The sequence below is a fragment of the Macrotis lagotis genome, chromosome 5 (assembly GCF_037893015.1).
Source record: "Macrotis lagotis isolate mMagLag1 chromosome 5, bilby.v1.9.chrom.fasta, whole genome shotgun sequence".
NCBI lineage: Eukaryota > Metazoa > Chordata > Mammalia > Peramelemorphia > Peramelidae > Macrotis > Macrotis lagotis.
The window spans coordinates 197,262,783-197,281,430 of record NC_133662.1 but is presented as its reverse complement, the minus strand read 5'-3'; the positions used below and the strand labels follow the sequence as shown (position 1 = coordinate 197,281,430).

Below are 18,648 nucleotides of genomic sequence, written 5' to 3'. Positions count from 1 at the left end.
AGAAGAAAAAGCAGTTAGTTATTTTGATACTTTGTGAATGCAAACAACAGTCCCAAATGCTTGAAGAGGATGTTCCGGTGTTTAAAAGCAAAACAAAGCAAAACACAACAAAAAAACCACCTGGAGAACTTAAACTGTGATTTCAAATTACAGTTTGACAACATTTAATCCCTTGTTCTTGCTTTGTATTTTAATTGAATTACTCAAAACATGAAACAAAAGGAAGAACTGAAGATAGCACAATAATGTTAAGGGAATTACCAGAGTGCTAAGAATTATTAAAGAGGACATTGTGTTTTTTAATGGGGCATTTCATTTTACTTCTGTTTGCTGATGGAAAACATTCTCTTAGAAGGGATTTTCTCATAAGCTTAATTGTAACAATGCCTTCTTAACACCTATGCATTTATAATACATGTAAATGCTAGTTAAAACCTAATTAATTTAAAAAAGCAATTTATTTACTTGTTAACTATAAAATGACCAACCAACATTTAAGAGTGTAATTTATAGGAGATATAGGAGATGTAGGGTAACAATCCCAGAATACGGAGCCAGGATAGACTTGGGCTCACTATGTCCCTTTCTTTACCAACACAGTGATTTTCTATGGTTAAGTCATTTAAATTTTCTCAGTCCCAGATCAGTTAATTATCGGTCATTAATATAGCTACATACCCAGAGAGTGCAGTAAAATGTAAATCAGTGCCAGGTGACAGAGTCATCAATGCCAAGCAAAGAAATCTGGTCTATATTCAGCAGACAAGGCTTTGCTATTCTTCTGTAGATCTTAGTTTTCCCCATGAAATAGCAATTCTATACACGCAGACACTGAAAAGAAGTTGAAGGTATGACAGATATTACTATCTATAATACTAATATCGCAGTATTGTAGTGAAGATCAAATGAAATAAAGTATTTGGGGGGGGGGGCAAGTCAACAGAGTTAAGTGGCTTGCCCAAGGCCACACAGCTAGGTAATTATTAAGTGTCTGAGGCCGGTTTTGAACTGAGGTTCTCCTGATTCCAGGGCTGGTGCTCTATCCACTGAGCCACCTAGCCACCCTGAAATAAAGTATTGAACACACTTTGCAAGTCTTGGACTCAGAGATTGCTCATTCTGGAGCATCTAATGTATTCCTGACTTACCTTTCTGATGTAATTCAACAAAAATTTATGAAGTAACTACTCTACATATGGCTGATATATCAGGAAGGGACATTAGAAATCATCTAGTCCAAGACTCATATTTCATCAATGCAAAAATTGTGATTTTGAGGCCCAGGACAGAATGTGTGACTTTTCCAAGGTGTCTCACACGCGCACACACACACACACACAGATACTCAGCAGAACAATGTGGTGAACCCAGCCCTGTAAATCAAATGCTTCTGCTGCCCTAATTTGGATCATCTTTGATACTCTACATAAAAGTCAAAGCTATTATGCTTATTCTGATATTTATCCCCTCATCTAACTTTGATGGAGTTCAGATAGAAAGGGTCCTGGGACTGATTACTCTTTTTTTTGGATGTTCTGAGGTCAGTTGAATAGTAGATAAGATAACAACCTTTTCTAATTAAATGCAAATATTGGGAAGTAAGCTCCTCTTCTGTAGACTCAAAAAAAAAGCATCCTTAGTATAACTCCAAAAGCAGGCAAGATGTTGACAGGAATATTTACTTTATCCTTTTCTCAAGTGGGAACATTTGATTTATTCCCTTAGATCTCTATGTTTTTTCTATAAATAGATCTCATTTTTTAAACTGTCTTATGTACTACATAATTTTGCTATCTCATATTTTATTTTCTCCTCAAGAACATGATTTGTGAAAATCATATTTGAAATTGAAAATTTTGGTCCTATATAATTTAGAGGTTGTGTTAAGGACCTGAAAATTTCAGTGACTTGCCCAAGATCAAACAGGTAATAACAGATCCAATCAATCAATCAACAAACATTTATTAAATAATCACTATGTGCTAACCCAGGGCAAGCACTGAAATGACCAAGAAATAGCAAATACAGTCCCTGACCTCAAAGAAGACTATATTATAATGATTCAAATAAAAGTTCTATGACTACAAAGATCCTTTTCTACCAAATCACATGAACCTTGGAGGTCTTTAAAATGTTTTTAATCTTATTCCAATATTTTTTCCCAATTACAAGTATAAACAATTTTAACATTTTTTAAACTTTGAACTATAAATTTTCTCCCTCCATCTTCTTCCCCTCTCATCGAGAAGACAAGTAATTTGACAAAGGTTATTTATACATGTGTAGACAAACAAAACACATTTCCATGTAAATTATTCTGTAAAAGTAAACACAGATAAAAAAAACAAGAAAAATAAAGAAAAAGCATTTTGCTCTGCATTCTACCTGTTTTTTTCTCTGAAGATGGACAGCATCTTTCATCATAAGCCCTACAAAATTGTCTTGGGCCATTGAATTGTTGAGAATAGGTAAGTTATTCATAGTAGATCATCATACAAAATTGCTGTTACTATGTATAATATTCTCCTGGTTCTACTCATTTTTCTTTGTATCAGTTCATTTCAAGTCTTTCCATGTTTTTCTGAGAGCATCCTAATCATCATTTCTTTTATTTAATTCATTTAATCTCCTTGTTAATATTTTACTTAAGATTTTTATTTCAATATTTATTGGAAAAATTAGTCTGTAGTTTTCATTTTCTGTTTTGACTTTTTCTGTACTTTGCATACCTATATATATACTGAAAGGTTACATGACTGCTTGAACTCTGGGATCTTAAAAGTTTTACTAATATTTTATTTTGTTTTCCAATTGTATACAACGGCAGTTTTTACTATTTGGTTCATTTTTTGTAATGTTTTGAATTTTAAAATTTTTCCCCTATCCTCTCTTCCCCTCCCCCCCCCCCCCCCCACAGAAAGCAGTCTGGTAATCTTTATGTTGTTTCCATGCTATACATTGATTGAAATTGAATGTGTTGAGAGAAAAATCATAATACAAAATATTAGAGATAGCAAAATTATGTAGTACATAAGACACTTTAAAAAATGAAGGTAATAGACTTTGGTCTTTGTTTAAACTCCACAGTTCTTTCTCTGGATACAGATGGTATTCTCCATCTCAGGTGCTCTAAAAATTGTCCCTCATTATTGCATTGATGGAATGAGCAAGACCATTAAGGTTGATCATCATCCCCATGTTGCTGTTACAGTGTACAATATTCTGGTTCTGTTCATCTCACTCAGCATCAGTTCATGCAAGTCTTTACAGGCTTCTCTGAAATCCCATCCCTCTTGGTTTCTAAATAAATCAACAATAGTTTTCCATAACATACATATACCGCAATTTGTTCAGCTGTTCCCCAAGTGATGAATATTCTCTCGATTTCCAATTCTTTGCTACCACAAACAGGGCTGCTGTGAATCTAATCATCATTTCTTAAAGCACAAAAGTATCACATCATAATCATATACAATAATTTACAGCCACTCCCCAATTGATGGACATTTCAATTTCCAATTCTTTTGCTATCACTTTAAAGAGCTGCTATAAATATCTTTGAACACATAACTCATTTTCTTTTTTTTTATCTCTTTGGAATACAGACTTTTTAGTGACATACAACTTCACCAATATTACATTATTAGTGTTTTAATTTTCCCCTATCTCCTATAGTATTTGTTATTTTTCCTTTTTTATCATCTTAGCCAAGTTGATAGGTGTAAGGTAGAAGTACAGAATTATTTTCATTTCTTTCATCAATAGTGATTTAGAGCTGAGAGGACTTGGGATATGATTTTTGACCAAATGCTCAAAAATTTTTTTAATTTGACTATAGATAGTCTTAATAACTCTGAAAACTACCTGTTCATATTCTTTGACCATTTATCAATTGAAGAATAATTCTAATTTTTATGAATTTGACTCAGTTTTCTACATGTTTGAGAAATGAAATCCTTGTCAGAAAGCTCACTGTTTTTTAATATGACTATAGATAGTTTTTATCACTCTGAAAACTGCCTGTTTATATCCTTTGACCATTTATCAATTGAGGAATAACTCTAATTTTTATAAATTTGACTCAGTTTGCTATATGTTTGAGAAATTAAATCCTTATCCAAAAACTTACTACAAATTTTTTTCTTCATATAAATGATTATTCTATTCTATTCTACCTTCTCCTAGTAATCCCCTACTCTCTCTCTCCTTTTACCACATCCAGTCTCAAAAGTATGTGGTTTCTAACTTTTACCTCCTCTGAGCTGCCCTCACTTCTATGAGATCCCCATGTCTTCTCTTATTCCCTTCTCTTCCTACTTTTAAGTATGAGACAGATTTTCTGCACCCAAGTGAGTGTGTATATTATGCCCTCTTTGAGTCTATTCCAATGTCTCCCATATTTTTCCTCCACTGTAAAATCTCTTTCAGGCCACTTTTATGACAGACAGTTTTTCCCATTCTACCTCTCCCTTTCCCCTTCCCCCAGTGCAATCATCTTTCTCATTCTCTAATTTTATATTTTTTAGATAATCATATCATCATATTCAACTCACATGTCTTCTTTTTTGTCTGTGTATACTATCAGAACCCTAATAATGAGAAAAGTTTTAGGAGTTATAAATATACTTTTCCTAATTAGAAAAATAAACTTTAGATATATTGAATCCCTTATGATTTCTTCTTTGCTATTTACTGTTTTATGCTTCTTTTGTATGTTGTATTTATAAATTAAGTTTTCTATTCACCACTGGTATTTTCATCAGAGATATTGAAAGTTTTCTATTTCTTGAATGTCCATTTTTTCTTCTGAGTATACTTAGTTTTTAATGCGTAGGTGATTCTTGGTTGTAATCCTAGTTCTTTTGCTTTCTGGAATATCATATCCCAGGTCCTCCCAGTTTTTAATATTAAGTTGCTAAATCTTGTTTTATCCTTACTGAAGCACAACAATATTTGAATTGTTTCTTTTTGGCTGCATGCAGAATTTTCTTCTTGATCAGGGAGTTCTGTGGATATACTATTCCTGGAACTTTTTATTTTGGAAATCTCTTTCAGGAGCTAATGGGTAGATTCTTTTAATTTCTGTTTTACCTTCTAGAATATCAGACAGTTTTCCTTAATAATTTCTTGAAATTCTATTTTCCTGGTCACATTTTTTTCATTCTTTTGATTTTATTTGATTTCATTAACTTCTTATTTTTAAGGATTTATTTTCTTCAGTGAGTTTTTGTAACTCCTTTTCCCTTTGGTCAATTCTACTTCTTAAAGAATCTCTTTAGTGAATTTTTGTATGTTCTTTTCCATTTTGTCAATTCTGCTTCTCAAGGCATTCTTCTCTTTATTGCATTTTTCTCTTCTTTTACCATTTGACCTATTTTGCTTTTTAAGATGTTATTTTTGGGGCAGCTAGGTGGTGCAGTGGATAGAGCACTGGCCCTGGAGTCAGGAGTACCTGAGTTCAAATCCAACCTCAGACACTTAATAATTACCTAGCTGTGTGGCCTTGGGCAAGCCACTTAACCCCATTGCCTTGTAAAAAAAAATGTTATTTTCTTCATTAGTTTATCAAGCTGTCGACTTTTTTCATGATTTTCTTCCATCATTTTCTTCTCACTTCCCAATTCTTCCTCTAACTCCTCTTGTTTTTAAAATTCTCTTGGAGCTCTTCTTCCAGGTCCTGAGATCAGTTATATTTTTTCTTTGAAGTTTTTGATGTATAAATTTTGACTGAGTTCTCTTCTTCTGGATATATTTTGATCTTGCTTGTCACCATAGTAACTTTCTATGGTCAAAATTTTATTTCTTTTGTTTACTCATTTTTTCAGCCTATTTCTTGACTTTTAATTTTAGACTAAAGTGGGCCTGTATTTTTCAAGTGAAGTGGACACTTTCCCAAACTTCAAGTTTTTTTGTGCAGCTGTTTTCAGAGACAATTTGGGGCCTTCCAAGCTTTCTTTTTCCAAGGTAGAAAGATCCAGAGAGCTGTGCTTACTATTCTATACTGTGCATTTGTTTGTGAGTGACCACAAGCACTGTGATGAAGGTTCTTGTTCCCCTGTGACTGTGAGGTCTACTCTGCTAGTGCTCCTCCTGGAATTAAGAATGACTATAATTCGTATCCAAGTATAGGCAATGGAACAGAATCCTTCTCCTGTTGCCTGCAAAGGGACTCCTGTAAATCTCCTTCTGATTCATTGTTTGATCCCCTTACTGTCTGTGAGCTGAGAGATCTAGAAACCTTTGATTCAGCCTCCCCAAGTCCTATGGGTCTGTGTTGGCCTGGCCTGCAGATGCTGTACTGTGCTCATATCTCACTGTGGTACAACAGAGTGCACCACTCTTGACTTTCCAGGTTGCCTTGAGTTGGGAAAATTGTTTCACTTCATCTTTCTGAAGAATTCTACCATTTAAAAGATATTTGGAGGAGTTTCATGGAGAGCATGGGTGAATCCCTCCCTTTACTCTACCATCTTGGATCTGCCTCCACTCAGAGTTCTTTTTCTTCTTTCTTGAGAAAACAAGATAATTTTTAATAAATTGGTCATTTGTCACTGGACTAATAATCTACAAGATACCACTTCTACATAGTTTATATGTAGAGCATTTCTTTAAAAAAAATTATTGTAGCACTCATTGTTACATATTATCATATGATTCATCATTTTCTTTCATAATTTCTTGAAATTCTATTTTCCTGGTCACATTTTTTTCATTCTTTTGATTTTATTTGATTTCATTAACTTCTTATTTTTAAGGATTTATTTTCTTCAGTGAGTTTTTGTAACTCCTTTTCCCTTTGGTCAATTCTACTTCTTAAAGAATCTCTTTAGTGAATTTTTGTATGTTCTTTTCCATTTTGTCAATTCTGCTTCTCAAGGCATTCTTCTCTTTATTGCATTTTTCTCTTCTTTTACCATTTGACCTATTTTGCTTTTTAAGATGTTATTTTTGGGGCAGCTAGGTGGTGCAGTGGATAGAGCACTGGCCCTGGAGTCAGGAGTACCTGAGTTCAAATCCAGCCTCAGACACTTAATAATTACCTAGCTGTGTGGCCTTGGGCAAGCCACTTAACCCCATTGCCTTGTAAAAAAAATGTTATTTTCTTCATTAGTTTATCAAGCTGTTGACTTTTTTCATGATTTTCTTCCATCATTTTCTTCTCACTTCCCAATTCTTCCTCTAACTCCTCTTGTTTTTAAAATTCTCTTGGAGCTCTTCTTCCAGGTCCTGAGATCAGTTATATTTTTTCTTTGAAGTTTTTGATGTATAAATTTTGACTGAGTTCTCTTCTTCTGGATATATTTTGATCTTGCTTGTCACCATAGTAACTTTCTATGGTCAAAATTTTATTTCTTTTGTTTACTCATTTTTTCAGCCTATTTCTTGACTTTTAATTTTAGACTAAAGTGGGCCTGTATTTTTCAAGTGAAGTGGACACTTTCCCAAACTTCAAGTTTTTTTGTGCAGCTGTTTTCAGAGACAATTTGGGGCCCTCCAAGCTTTCTTCTTCCAAGGTAGAAAGATCCAGAGAGCTGTGCTTACTATTCTCCTATACTGTGCATTTGTTTGTGAGTGACCACAAGCACTGTGATGAAGGTTCTTGTTCCCCTGTGACTGTGAGGTCTACTCTGCTAGTGCTCCTCCTGGCATTAAGATAAAGCCCCATGACTATAATTCATATCCAAGTATAGGCAATGGAACAGAATCCTTCTCCTGTTGCCTGCAAAGGGACTCCTGTAAATCTCCTTCTGATTCATTGTTTGATCCCCTTACTGTCTGTGAGCTGAGAGATCTAGAAACCTTTGATTCAGCCTCCCCAAGTCCTATGGGTCTGTGTTGGCCTGGCCTGCAGATGCTGTACTGTGCTCATATCTCACTGTGGTACAACAGAGTGCACCACTCTTGACTTTCTAGGTTGCCTTGAGTTGGGAAAATTGTTTCACTTCATCTTTCTGAAGAATTCTACCATTTAAAAGATATTTGGAGGAGTTTCATGGAGAGCATGGGTGAATCCCTCCCTTTACTCTACCATCTTGGATCTGCCTCCACTCAGAGTTCATTTTCTTCTTTTTTGAGAAAACAAGATAATTTTTAATAAATTGGTCATTTGTCACTGGACTAATAATCTACAAGATACCACTTCTACATAGTTTATATGTAGAGCATTTCTTTAAAAAAATTATTGTAGCACTCATTGTTACATATTATCATATGATTCATCATTTTCTTTCAAAGATTCCTTGGCATACCTTCATCTCATATCTTTTGGAACAATTTCCTACCTTCCTATGGTTACTTCTCCAATCCAACTGAGATCTAGTTTGAAAGCTTTGTCCTTAACTTCATTATGTAATATATAGATTAATTTGACAATTTCTTTAGCAACAAATCATTTTTTTTTCATCTCAGCTTTTCTATCTCTGTTTTTGCTGCTTGCCTGAATTTATCAATGACACAATCCTAATAACCCTATGAAAAACCTGATGGATCAATCATATAGAGTTGTGCTCCATTATTCCCACCCTAAGAACCTAATATGAAACTCAACCAAAAGGTCTGACAATTGTACTGTGTAAGCAGGTACATATGTGGCTACTTTAACTACAAAGTGCTTTAATAGAGTATTATAGTCATAGTTAGATCTGAAGTTGGAGATGTCTTCTGTAGTCATGTCTGCTAAAGAATGAACATCTGCTAATAGACCTACTACTGACATCCCACCTTATCTATCAACATTAAAGAAGTTTTGCCATAAAGTTTAGAAAATACTAGTTTTTCTATGTCAAAGATGATAGCATTTTTACATCTGATTCCAGTAACAGTAGAACTGTTTTACACTGCTTTCATAGTATATTCAACTTGAAAAACTCTTCCATCAAAATTGAGGCTGACAAATCATACCCAGTGCCAATGGAGTTCATGGTAGCCCTTGCAGAGATGTGGAGGGATCTTTCTTACCTGGAGGTCTTCAAGCAATAGCTGGAAATATGACAGAGGGGATTTTTTCAGATAAGAGTTTTGACTATACGACCTGTGAAATCCCTTCAGTCTTAAAGATTCTATCATTCAACAATCCTTGGAAAAACAAAGGAAAAATAATAAAGGAATTAAATGCAGTACCAATTCAACAAGATTCCAGTTCACTAGAGAGTAGGAGGTGATTTTTTTTATAGAAGACATGAGTCTTTCTATTGCTTTCTATGAGTCAAAATATATTTAAATAGTCATTTGTGTTTGTGTGTAGAAGGCATTGAAGGTGGTAGCAAATAGGATTTGGATGCCTGTGCTTTATGTTTGCTTTAACAGATAATAATAGATGGTTATTGGATAGAGTATAAAACTCCAAGTTCCAGATGGTTGGTTGTCTTTTTGAGTCAATGAGCTCCCATTGTTCAGAATCATTATTCTTTGGCTGAAACATATTATATGTCTTTGAATAAGAACTTGTTGGTTTGGGGGGGGGGGAGGCACATTTTGTAGAATGTGCAATAAGTAGTGTGTCCATTATCCTAAATCCATTTACTTATTTTAGAACTCCTATTTATGTCAACATGTAAATGGTATTCTGAATGTGCTAAAAACTGTAATTTAAAGTACTTTTTGAGTGGCAAATGATGCTTTACTAATCCGTATTTAAAGATCCCTCCCCCATTTTTTGTTTGTTTGTCCTTGTAATTTTATTAGTGGAGAGAATTCTCTATAAAGAAACCCTCTCCAAAGCAGATTGCCTTCTCCTAGGCAACTTAATCTTATAGCATTGCCTGGGGCTCTGTATGGATAAAACAACTAACCTTTGTCATTCAATTAGTATGATTCAGAGATAAGACTTAAATTCAGATCTTCCTGACTTCAAAACTGTATCCACTACACTATGCTGATTCTCTAATAAAATTTCTTTGAGATTTTTTTTCTGAAATACTATGACATTAAAAGAAATATAAGTTTAGTTCAGGATGAAGCTATATAAAAACCCAGAAATTTGAGTCACTCTCCACCAAAGTAATTCTCTCTTACATAAATAACTAATTATTGAATCAAGACCAACATTTTTCTCCTTTTCTACTTCCTTATCCAGAAACTAACCAATGTGGAAATCATTTTCAAAGACTTATACAGTAAAAGAAATTCTAAGTTTCAACTAATGGTAGAATTCCTGCTCATTTTGTTTACTCAGACTGTTCTGGGAAAATGCGGATTCTCTCATTTGTGAGACAGGTGATATGGTGATCCTTCAGTGAACCAAGTCAGGTACCTCATTGGTATATAGCCCAGCCTCTCATTGTAATAGTCATTATTTCACTAATTATTAACTCAGAAACCATGTCTCTCAAACTTTTGAAACTTCACACAAGGGAGCAGATAGGCTCCAGAATATAACCATTACAAGCTTCCCCCCCCCCCCCTTCAGTCTTTCAGGTTTTTTCTTGAATTTTTAAAAATAAATTATTTCCTAGCATTTCTTTATTTTTAATTTTGAGTTTTACATTTTCTCCTTTTCTCCAATGCTTCCCCCACCCACTGAGAAGGCAAGCAAAATATCAATCATACATGTGAAATCATGCAAAACACATTTTCATATTAGTAATATCAACAAAAAAGGAACTAAAATAAAACAAAAACATTATACATTAATTTGCACTCAGAGTTAAACAGTTGTCTCTCTAGAGGTGTATAGTATTTTTTTCTTCATATGTCCTTTGGAATTGTCTTGAATCTCTCTGTTGATCAGAGTAACCAAGTACTGATCCTCATTACAATATTACTGCTACTGTGCACAATGCTCTCCCCTTTATTCTCATTTTATTTTGCATCATATCATATAGGTCTTGCCAATTTTTTATTTTGTGCTTTATTTTCTGAAACCACCCCCTTCATAATTTATTATTGCACAATGGTATTCGATTACAATCATATGCCACAGCTTGTTCACTCATTCCCCAATTGATGAGCATCCCCTCAATTCTCAATTCTGTCCAAGCAGCTATAAATAATTTTGTACATTTAGGTCATTTTCCTTTGTCTTTGCTCTCTTTGAGGGTAAAGATCTAGTACTTGTATTGCTGGGTCAAAGGCTATGTGTGGTTTTATAGCCCTTTGGGCATAGTTCCAAATTGTTCTCCAGAATGGAGAGCTACAAATGGGCAATAAAGTTGCCAGTCAGCAGCAGCTGTACCCTGTGCCAACAAAGGATCCTGTGTAATCTCTTTCTGACCAGCTGACTAACCCCTTATCGTCTCTGGGATACTACTGTCTTGGTCTCCCGAAAAGTCCACTGTGGATATTGCTGCTGCATGTGCTACTACTGGCTTACCTTCATTTGATGCTCCGGACTATTCCTGCTCACTTCCTAAATTGTCTGAGGCTGGAAAAAAAAAAGTCTCATTCCAATCTTTAATTGCCTCTGCCACTCCAAAATTTGATATGATGAATTATTTTAAAGTTGTTTGGAGGGGAATTATTTGAAAGTTTGACTGGATTCTTGCAAGTATTCTACCATTTTAGCTCCATCCCCGCCCCGCCCCCCCCCCCCCCCCCGTTGTTTGTCTTTAAAATCCCAACATAGACTTTTTAATTTGTCACTACTTCTGTGGAAATTTATGATTTCTTACTTGTTATTTTCTGTCTATTTATTAGAGTAAAGGGACTCCATGCTTTTGTACCTGTCCATGAGAGAAAGCTATTTGTAGCAGCAGTACCATATATTAAAGGAGTTGTATACTTTCCTTTAAAATTTCTCATGGAAGACATAAAGCTAATCAAACCTTTCTCCCCTCTAGCTGGTAACCTCTGAATGAACTAAGGGGTTGAAATATTGTTTAATCACGCCATATACTACTTTTTACAGTTATGAGGAACATTATTTTGCTGCAATATAAGCAAGAAAAATCAAATGTTTTTTATTCCACGTGCAAAGAAATGCATAAAAATTATTTATTATTTTAAATAGTGTGATTTCACCTTCTTCTAGATTTGAAACCTTGCTTATGGAAAAGAAATGGGAGAATAGATATAATTTCAGAGACTTTTAGACCTATGAACTGACTTGTGACTCAGAAAGAAACAACTTGCTAATTTCTGCTGGCAATCCTTCCTTGATTCCTTCAGTCCATATTCAACTATTATTAACCTTTGTTTGTGACAACTGAAGAGAATAATGGTTGAATTTGGGGCCTTTAATGTCACATTGAAATCAATAGCTGTAAATGGTAGTTGCCACAGTTCTAACTGATCTGTCACATTCAAACAAAAGAAGGCTTTTCCCAGTTCTTGGAAGATAGCTGAGACAATTAAATGCACACATACAGAAGCCCTTAAGACCTCTTTCAGATTGAGGAAATGTGCTGATTAACAGTATGTTTTCCAATAGATATCTCTCTCTCACTCTCTCTCTCTCTCTCTCTCTCTCTCTCTCTCTCTCTCTCTCTCTCTCTCTGTCTCTCTTCTCTCTAAAAATAAAATAAAATGAAATGAAAAGACAACCAAAGGAAATGTGATGAGGCTTCACCCATTACTCAAATGCAGGAGACTGCCATCAAATCAATTGACTCATGCTCAGCATTGGTGATGGAGGTGGAGGATAGTAAACCAATTAAACCTTTACTTGAGTTAAAAAGAGCAGTGATTTAAATAAAGATAACTCAAAACCTTTAGAGTCAGAGCCTTGCCAGCTACTGACAATCCCTTTATCAGTACTTCAGCTCCCCACACAAATCTATATTTTAAACTTTTGTGTATTGGTCAATATGAAACTTTCATGCTCTTTTTAACCTCATTTTCAACTTGCTTATCTTTTCAGGCATTAATAAGGTAGATTAAAACAACAAAGCCAAATAGAGATAATTTTTCTGCAAGGAATTGAAACTGATGCTCCCATATACTACTTTGATAAATATCATTTCCATCCTTGATTTTCACATCATTTCATATCAGCCAATATATTGATGTTACTATGCTTAGAGTATAAACCATAATGTTTGGCATTGTTGTGCTGACTTGGGTAATTTAAGTGCTGTAACACTGCTCCCCAGTCAGTTGACTGACTCCCCTTCCCCCAGAATTAGGTGGTTGTAGAGATATATTGAATGAATTTACACCATGAAAAGGTCTTACCCCCTGAAATCTCGTTACAAATATCTGAAGAATTAAATGAGCTCTTCTGGAAAGTTGAAATTAAAAAGATTGAGGTTATAGGTAATTAAAAGGGCACACCCACTAAAGTTAATCTAGATTAAAGTACTATTTCTTTTTCCTCTGCTCATGGCAACTTTTGCTTACATTACATAAATTATTAATCCAGGTATCCTATTACAATATATATATAATTAAAGATTTTGAGATTGAAAAGGGATCGTAGACTCAAGCAAAACAAAACCCCTCATTTTATAGAAAAGGAAAATGATGTATAGAGAGTTCATTGACTTGTCTAGGGTCCTATACTTGCATTTGAGACAGATTTGAACTTAAATCTTCCTGTTCCCAAATCTGAAAACTGTCCCCTAAATTATCTATCTGCTTAATGGATCTGTGATCCTATCTATATTGATACTATCTCCAGCATTGTAGATTTCATGTCATCTATGTTTACCCATCCTGTGCCACTCTTGTCCACATTCTCCCATAATCCAACACAGCAAAGTATATCCAATATGAGAGGGATTTTGACATTATGGGAATAGAGGTTGTCAGCTGGCAACTGGATGCCTTTTCAGTCTTTGTACAATATCCATTTATTTTTTTTTCTAGTCATATTTCTTTGAAACAGTCTTCTAGGCCACTATTCCTATTCTCAACTGTAATATATTAAAGCCTACTCATCCCATCTGTTGATCACTCTATTGCCATTTGGGTGATCCTTAACTTCAGTTCTTTGGAGATTGTATTATTAAAGGTTGAGTAATATGTCTTCACAATATGGCTTAGTAAAATTACAGGGCTCCTAAACAAACATTATTTACTCAAAGGGAACAGCTTAATCACAGTCTGATGAATGCCTTTTTTTGTCTTGTCCTTCCTTTATATCATATGGAATTCAGGATGGAATCAAATTGAATCAGCTATGCCCCAAAGCACTGCCCTACTCAAGTGGGAGCTTGCTTTAATCTACTCAAAGTTGGCATGACAATAAAAAGGTAGATTCATCTCCATTTAGTGAAGGAAACATAAAGTACTAGGTCACAAAACCAACTGATGAAACTTTTCCATTATGAGATAATGTTTTGAAATAGAAGAATGAGAACCTTTTTATACCAGGAATTGACACACACAAAAAAAAATGAAGATAGCAAAATCAGTTTCATTTTTTAAAATGCTGTTCCTGAGAATTAAAACCTCAGGTTTTAATAGTTTGAGAAAAACCATAGTTAAAAGACTTTATAGGGTCTAAGAAATGCCATGGAATTTGAAGTCTGAATTGCCTCAGAAGACTTCATTATTAAAAATATGCTTGTTCTGAGAGAAAAAATAATTCTTCAGAAAAGTCTTTGTCAACTTTTGCAAATAGGAATCAATACTTAAGACATTTCAAGTGCCTTGATATAAATTCAATTCAACTGTAAAGTAGATTTTTGTAAGAATTTTAGTTCTGTGTTGATGAAAGAAGACAGGATTCTTTATTTGCAGTATGTATAATGATAAATAGTAATGTATATTTTAAAATCTTATCTAAGCATCATTTGGTGTGCTTTGTCACCAGATAGCCCAAGTATGAAAATTCACATGGATATTATATATGCATATAAATAAATATGGCACAATTTTGACTTTTGTTCAAGCACAACAGCCTATGTTTAGTTAGGACCTTCTTTTGCACAATCAAACAAGAAAAATCTAATGCATGCAAAGTGTTTGTTAACTTTATTTCATTTTTCTTCTTTTAGTTTTGACTTTCTAACATTGGGAGACAAGTTGAAAGGGACTGCATGTAACTTACAAGTAGCTAAAGTATTTATTTAAATGAAGATTTCATATTGGAGAAATAGACAAATTGAGACATTTGTACTTTTCATCAATTTTGGATTTATTTCTATATTTTTCATTGAAAATCCCTATCCCAACTGGCATGACAAATACTGGGGAGATATAATTTTGTTAAACTAAGCTAAGAACTTTAAGTTTACCCATTTCCTGAATCCTGACCTATCAACATGATAGACTTTAACTGGGTTTTATACTAAAGAAGAATTTTTATTCTTTATTTTTTGCTGAGATTTGAACATCTTAAAAGTGTCATATCTATGTAAATAACAAAATAGTCATTTTAAATAGAATAGAGTAATTTCTGTTTAAATATCACTTTTTAAGAGGGTTAGTTTTTTTTTTAATTTGAGACTAATAATGACCCAAATTGATTCATAAACATTTCCACCAAAGCACACTTCTGCAAGTTTCAAGATTTCAAATTAATTCTTATAGGTATTTAACACTTATTAAACACTGCTTGGGTCTGCTCTGGGCTAAATTTTGGCAATATGAAGGGATGGAAGAGGAGGGAAGAAGGTACAATGGGGCATAGTGGAAAAATGAAAATGATGGTATCCCAAGGAGCAAGGTTTGTTGGGAAAATGAAGAGATGACTGATCTGGGCACCCTTCTTAAATGGAAATTCTAGGTGGAGTCCTTCAGTTCCTGTTTTACTCTGCTTCAGTTGTCTATCTTGGAAAACTGGTAAAGCCTCAGGGCAATGAGGACCCAGATATTAAGTCACTAAGGAACTCATCTAGAAGTAGGACTTCAGACAACAAACAAGTAAATGATCCACAATCAAGGTATCTTCTTATTACCCATTATCCCCCCAACAAAGGGCATGGGGCCAAGGAACTAACCCTGATTATGAGGTTCAGTCAGAGCTGAGAAACAGAGAGTCTCATTTGCTTCAAAATAAAGATTGATGTCTTGTCAAGCACATGAGCTGGCTTTCATAGCCTTGCTCAACTGGACTAACCTAGGGATTTGTGTTTGATCTTAGCTTCAAAATAAAAATGGCTTATGAAGTGAATTTCTTAAAACTTATCTATGAGACTTCAACTTTACTCCCTATTAAATTTCATTTTATTTAGGATGACTTAGATAAAGGAAAAGATGTCATGCCCGTTACATTTGTGGATGACACAAAACTGAATGGGACATATAATAGCTTAAAGAGTCAAAATCCATAAAGATAACAAATGCTAGCATATTGGGCTGAATATTTAAAAAGATTAATTGTTATAAGAAATAAGAATAACATCTCATAGATGAATTTACAAATTGACTTCATGAGTTTAAGATGGGTGATACATGACTAAATAATCATTCATACTGAAGATGATCTGGAAGTTTTAGTGGACTGCAATGTCAACATGAGTAGCCAATTTGATAGGGAAAACAAAAGTTAAAAAAATATACATAGCAATAGGGTTATAAAGATGAACTTTGATACATTACTTGTTCTCTATCATTATGTAATCTATTAAAAGGGAGAATGCATAAACAGAAATATATATGATACAAGTAAGAAGATGAAGACAAAAGAGAAATCTAGAATGCTTTCAGATATTTGGGGAGGTAAGAAACACTTCCAATTAGAACTGAAAATTCTTAGGAAAGACATCACAGTGCTGGGCAAGAAGAGATGCTTATTCCATTTCCTGCCCTTCTCTTTCCCCCTTTCCTAAAAGAAATGATACTGAATAAGTCCTTAAAAGAAAAAAAAAAACTATGATCTGTGGCAGTGAGACTGGTATCTTTTTTTCGGCATGAGGGCTAAGTTAAAGGTACAGTGAAGAATGAAGACAAAAACAGTGGTGGGGAGGAGGTGGAGAGATTCATATTTGATTTTATAAATATATACTTTGAGAGATTAGTACCATGACTACAGTATAGCTTGAGGAAGTTGTATGTCATTAAGGAAAAAAAAACTGTATGGAAATGGTCAAGGAGAGAAGCTATACTCATGTAAGGAAATAGTGAAACTTGAAAAGCAAAGGGAACAGTCTTAACATCTGACAATATTGAGTATCTTATAGTCATCCTATAAGAGACATAGAGAAACAGACAGAATTAGATAGAGGCAGAGAGAATGCTGCACAGAGAGAAATAGATGAATTCAGAAAATGGATCATAAAGCTGATAAAGAGAAGATATACTGGTGATCAGGTACTTCAATTATCAGAACATATTTGACCTTAAAGATCATTTTATGATTTAAAAGACAGTTGGAACTTGAGACCATCATAGTCTCCCTGTCATTTTTCTGAAGCCTTTGAAATTCAATCTTCTAAAACCTCATTAGTATTTCAAATTGTTTCCAGGTTCTGTCTTCTTTATCACAAATTTTAAGGTACAGAAGTCACTGCCCACACTTCCTATCCTCCCTCAACCACCCCACAAAAATTCACAGTATTTACACCCCAGTAATGAACTTCCTTTGGTGAGAATCAGTTCCAGAGTATCATATCCCTTCAATAGTTCCAATTGTCTTTTATTTTTATTTATTTATTTGTTTGTTTGTTTTTAATTGTTTATTTGTCTATTTATTTATATAATTATTTAACTATTCATTCATTCCTTTGTTTGTTTGTTTATTTAAGTGACTTGCCCAAGATCACACAGCTAGGCAATTATTAAGTGACTGAGGCTGGATTTGAATTTAGGTCCTCCTGACTCCAGCCACCCTACATTTACATTTAAAACAATATCTCATGCATTTCTTTCCCTTAATCCTAATCCCTTGTACTGAAAAATGACTAATCTGTAAACATGTTTAACACAAAGTGTATTATGTACAATATTAACCTGACTGTTTGCTCCTGATGGGAGTGGTGGGAAGGGAGGGTGGAAGGAAATTTTGTAACTTAAAAATATACATATGCATATGGATGAATGTTGAAAAACTTTCCTATCATGTATTTGGAAAACTAAAATATCAATAAACAAAAGAATGAACTTCACAAGTTGTAAAGAAAGAATTCTAATTGGGAATTCAAGGGAAAATTGTCTAAAGAGCTTGTGCTATTTAGATGCTCAGGGAAATCATGAGCCATTGGATATTTAAAGACACATAAGTCAGGTAATGGCATGTTCCTTGAAGAATAAACTAAGACTGGCAAGGAAAACTATGACCAGTAAAAAAAAGAGGGCTTAATTTTTAAGCTAACATATTAGCAAAAACAGTTGAATCAGGGAAAGAGTGGGGTCATTCTTTGGAGTAGAAATAATGGTAACCAATGTCAGAAAGATGGAAGAACTAAATTCTTCTTTTGCTTATGTGCTTTCTTAACCAAGAACAATGTTTGAATTGGAAAAAAGGAAGAACAAAAATGATCACTAGAGAATTCATGATTTCCTTGTACCAATAAAAAAACAGTTTCTGTATTTATGTTGTAGATTTATTTTGTGTTTGTGTATGTCTATGGATGAATAAGTATGTTTTTTTTTGTGTGTGTGTGTGTGTGTGTGTGTGTGTGTGTGTGTGTGTGTGTGTGTGTGTGTGTGTGTGTGTGTTATCTCCTCCATTAGAATCAATAAAATGTAAAGTCCTTCAGGGAAGATACTGTTTCACTTTCTTTTTAAACTGAGTACCTCTCACACTACCTATGCACCCCATAGGTAATGAATAATTTTGAGGGATAGATTGGTTGGTGATGAGCCTCTCTTTATCTTGGTAGTCTG

At 34.1% G+C, this 18,648-nt stretch overlaps 1 protein-coding gene and 1 pseudogene across 2 annotated transcripts in view; one reads left to right on the top strand and one right to left on the bottom strand.

Annotated features, from left to right (window-relative positions):
- Window positions 1–18,648, top strand: part of DPYD (dihydropyrimidine dehydrogenase) — a 1,037,477-nt gene that overhangs the window by 723,654 nt on the left and 295,175 nt on the right. The window lies entirely within an intron of this gene.
- LOC141488277 (proteasome subunit alpha type-3 pseudogene) lies at window positions 8,198–8,921 on the bottom strand (annotated as a pseudogene).